Source organism: Dasypus novemcinctus, chromosome X (genome assembly GCF_030445035.2).
Source record: "Dasypus novemcinctus isolate mDasNov1 chromosome X, mDasNov1.1.hap2, whole genome shotgun sequence".
Taxonomy (NCBI): Eukaryota; Metazoa; Chordata; class Mammalia; order Cingulata; family Dasypodidae; genus Dasypus; species Dasypus novemcinctus.
Window position 1 is genome coordinate 162069554 of NC_080704.1, and position 4911 is coordinate 162074464.

Genomic DNA, 4911 nt, shown 5'->3' on the forward strand with positions numbered 1-4911 from the left:
TACCGCCCCTTCCCCTCCCTTCACAGTTTGTCTCAAGACTGTGCAGCTGGGTCATTTTGTGCCATTCCTTCTGGATGGAATTTCTAGCCCTCAAAGCACTTTGTCAGTGAGTGTGCCCCTGCAGATCTGTGCCTCCCCGTTCCAAGTTTTATGGCAGATTCTGGATATTCTGTCCCCCGCTCTCAACCAGTCATGGGTTCAGTTTTATAGCAAAGGAAGTGAACCTCAGGGGGTAGGGAGCTCTAGTGGCATGCACTGATGCTGCGTGGTCAGCAGGGCAGCTGGGGGTGGTGTGGTTGACGGAGGAGGAAAGTTACCCTAAGATGGGTTAAGCGATTTGCCCACACAGTTGGTAACAAAAGCAGAGAACAAGCCCTGATCTGCTCTTTCCTCTCTACTCTTGTACCACACGGCTTGCCCGAAGATGAGGCCAACCAAAGTGGGGTCCGCTGACTGGTGTCAGCCCCTGAACTATTGGTTATCAGTCCGTGATGAGACAAGGAGCTTGTGCCCAGATGTAATTCAACATACGGCTGGTTTCACCAGCACAGTCTTGCTAGGAAAAGAAAATGTCACCTGGGCCCAACCACATTTTTAGTGACGTGGCTGGTTTACACTGGCACCAACCCACGCCATCGGTGAGTCCAGCAGTCAGTTTTCAGCCCTGGCGTTGACGGCTGTGCGACACGAGGCCAGGTCTGTTGCAGAGCTGTCCTGTGCCTCCTGTGTCCGGGGACTGGGTTGTGAGACAGGCCAGAGCCACTGGTCACGAGACCATGGGATCAGCACAGCCCCTCTGCGGTGGAAGTGGTCCTGGCATCCAAAGGTAGTGCCAGGCCACCTGAGCCCGGTCCTCTAGGCCAGGGCTGTCAGAGCCAGTCTGCAAAAGTTTCACTGCCTTTCTGTCACGAAGCAGCCGTGCCTGTCATGTGGCCGTGCCAGTCCTGGGCCTGTTGACCAAGGCCATTCCTCACCCTTGGCTGTGCTCTCTACTGCAAGGGGTCTGACCCCTGCAGGCTCTTTCCCAGGGTCCTGTGTTAGCTGACTTCCCACTAGATCCAGCGACAGAGTACCTTCCCTCTCCTCTCTCTGGTCTAGGGTAGTTAGCTTGTCTGGGTTTGAATCGGACTTGCCCAGTTTCAGCCCTGAAAGTCCCACATTCTGGGAAACCCCACCATCCTGGAGAGTTGGGCACATCATTTCTGGCACAAGCAGATTCTCCTTCAGGGGCTCCTCTGGGGTCCAGCTCTGGTAAGACAGCCCCTCCATCCCCTGTCCCAAAGCTTGCCCTGTGGTTCTAGGTTGCACCAGGTGATGCCAAGCCCTGGGCTCTGTGACACTGTCCCCTCCTTTTGCCCCTCCAGCCTTCTGGTGATGGCAGCTCCCTGCCGTTGCTCACGTCCAAGCTGCTGCTTCATCCTTTTGGGTTTCTCAGCTCTTCACTCCCCCGGGTCTTCCATTCCTGGCATTACATTCCCTCCATTGTTTACCTCTGAAGTGGTTTCTGTTTTACTGCTTTGACCCTGACCGAAGCCATGGGGATAATAGTACTAGTCTACTTTATAGTGTTATCATGAGGATTAAATTAGTTAAATAAACCACTTAGAGCGGCCGCTTAGCTCACAGTAATTGCCTGTTAAATATGAGCCGTTGTTGTTACCATTAGTGAAGTGCAGAACGCACATTTCCCTCGCTCTTGCCATGTGCCAGGCCCTCGCTAATCACTTTACACCTATTATCTTCTTTCAGCCGTGTAAACCTTACACCTGGGTTAACATGTTCTTGACTTAATTGCTTCATAAACTTGCTTGTATTTCACACCTTGCCATGCCCAGGGTTCTTCTGAGTCACTCCCCTCTGTGAAACCAGCTGGCTTCATTTCTCTGTTGAGCACTCTGGGCTCTCAGGACCCAAAGAGGAATGAGACAGTAACTTGGCCACGAGGGATGCAGTCTAGTGGTGGAGACTGGCGTGTCCAGCCAGCTGACCTGTCCCAGCACCATGAAGGCAGTGCTGCGCTGCCCTGAGTGCCGCAGCTTGGGCTCCCGGCCTGGCCCTCCAGGGTGCGGAGCCAGGCTCTGCCCCTTTCAACCTGCCTTAGGGTTTGCAAGTCATGCAACTGCTCTGTGCCTCAGTTTCCCCATATGACAAAAGTGCTCTTTTGATGGCATCTATCTGGTAGGGGCTGTTTTGAGGATGAAATGAGTTCATCTTTTTTTTCAAAGTGCATAAAAAGCGACTGGCAAGCAGTTAATACTATGTAAGTGTTTAAAAAGAAGAAAATAATCAGGATGAACCAGTTGTGAGTGGGTTGGGACCCAGAGGATAGTGTCACTTCATTCTACCTGTAAGTGTTAGGGAAGGCATTGCACCAGAAGTGATATCAGACTTTCATCTTGAAGAGCCAGGGGAAGCTCTCCAGGTAAAGCAAAAAGCATCCCACATCATAGGAAAAGCGTGTGCAAAGGCACAACAGGGTCATGAAAGGACCTGGTATGTCTGGGGAACAATGCAAAGTGAGTAGCTGGCATCTGGTGGCAGGAGATGAGGCTCAAGATTTAGGTTGGCATACGGTGGGCAGGCCTCGAATGCCAGGCTAAGGAACTCTGGAGTTCTTCTGAGTGAGCCAACAGAGGATTTTAAGCAGAAGACGGTGAAATGATCAGCTTTATTGGGGGGTTATGTCATTTTGATGCCAGAATAAGTTTCAAGGTGAAAATCCCTGCTCAGGTGTAATTAAAAATACAGTTGAGGAGCAGCTATGTATGGCAGGGGAAGCATAGAGAGATTGAGAGGGTGATGAGTTTTGGCTGTTTGTTTGTTGTCTATTATTATTGGAATAATGAAAATGCTCTAAGAACAATTGAAGCGATAAATGCGCAAATATGTGATTATACTGAATACCGTTGATTGTACACTTTGGATGGACTTATGCCTTATTAATACATATCAATAAAATTGATTTGTTAAAAAATGTATACATATAGTAGAACCAAGTATCCCTAAATTGGAATATCCAACAATAGAATGGACAAATCTTGTGGCATATCCACCCAGTGGAACATTATATAGGTTGATAATGAATGAACTAATGCTGCACACAGAGAACATGGGTAGATCTCCCAAGCCTAATGATGAGCAAAAAGAAACCAGACACAAAAGGGTACAGCCTGGAGGATTCCATTTATGTAAAGTCCAAAAACAGGTAACACTCAGCTATGCTGCCAGAGGTCAGGCCTGTGGTTATTGCTGGAGAGGGGTCGTGACAGAGGGAGGCCCGAGTAAAGTTTCTGGGGTGCTGGTAAATGTTCTATTTCTGGAACTTGATCTGGGTATGGTTTCACAGGCATGCTCACTTTATGATATATGAATTGAGCCATACACTTGGGATTTGTGAACTTTTCTGCATGGATATTATACTTCACTAGAAAGTTGATGATGGCTTTTAAAAGGTTTGTGTTGTCTTAAAGCACAGGGGGGCCAGTCAACCCTGCAGAGATCCATCTGCCCTTCGATCACAATGGAATGTGGGTAGCCGTGAACACAGAAGTCCATTACAGATCTGATGTCTCAACAGAGACTGTCCCTCTTTTAGGTATTGTCAGGTGACCCCAATATTATGCTTCTAGATGCTTTCAGGTCCAAATGGCTGATCTGCTCATCATTTTGTTTCAGGAAGTCCAAATTTCAAGCATTTTACAAACCTTGCCTCTAAGGGGATTTGAAAAGGGGGCCAGGATTTGGGCTAGAAGTCAAGGGAGACTTTAGGGGCTAAAATTTAGCCTTATCTGTAATCATTTAAGGCTTTACTAGGAGAATATATTCAGATAGTTTTTGTATATATAACAGTTAACAAGAAGAAAGGCACAGTTCTGCTGAGTCATTACATGATGATGGAAAGTGGTGGCTATTATTGAATTAGGATTGAAATGATCGCTAGCCCTGGATTCTTGTAAATTGATGGCCTGTGTTTGTATAGGGCTTTCTTGACTGACCCTCAGAGCACTTCTGTGAGGTTAGACAGATGGCACTGGGGAGAGTTGGAAGAGGAGGATACTGAGGCTCTGAAGAAGTCAACCCGACAGTAGAAAAGTCACTGTCACCACCACCATTATCTCTTGCTAGGACCACTACAATGGACTCCTTGTTGGTTCCCTAATTTCCTCTGCCCCTACCTCCAATATATTCTCCACATTCAACCTAGAGTGATCTTTTAAGAACACTGTGTCACCCATTTGCTTAATAAGGTCTTCAGTGACTTTCCAGTGATCTGAGGGGATGGGCCCAAATTCTCAGCAGCTGGTGTGTACCTCTCCAGCTCTGTCTCACATCATGTTCCTCCATGTTCTATTTTTTTTTAAAGATTTATTTCTCTCCCCCGCCCTGTTGTCTGTTCTCTGTGTCTATTTGCTGCGTCTTTGTCCGCTTCTGTTGTTGTCAGCGGCACGGGAATCTGTGTTTCTTTTTGTTGTGTCATCTTGTTGTGTCAGCTCTCCGTGTGGGTGGCGCCATTCCTGGGCAGGCTGCACTTTCTTTCGTGCTGGGTGGCTCTCCTTACGGGGCGCACTCCTTGCGCGTGGGGCTCCCCTACACGGGGGACACCCCTGCGTGGCACGGCACTCCTTGTACGCATCAGCACTGCACATGGGCCAGCTCCACACGGGTCAAGGAGGCCCGGGGTTTGAACCGCGGACCTCCCATACGGTAGACGGACGCCCTAAACCACTGGGCCAAGTCCGCCACCTAGATAATTCTTGAACTCAGGGTCAGGCAGCCTACTCTACCATTTTTCTTTGATGCTGTGTGTTCTAGCTATATAAACAGGATAGGGAGTTCTAAAACATTTTAGTTTGGCATCAGTCACTTCCTGTGCCTCCAAGAAACACCCAAGCAAGAAGCCCCGTTCTCCTT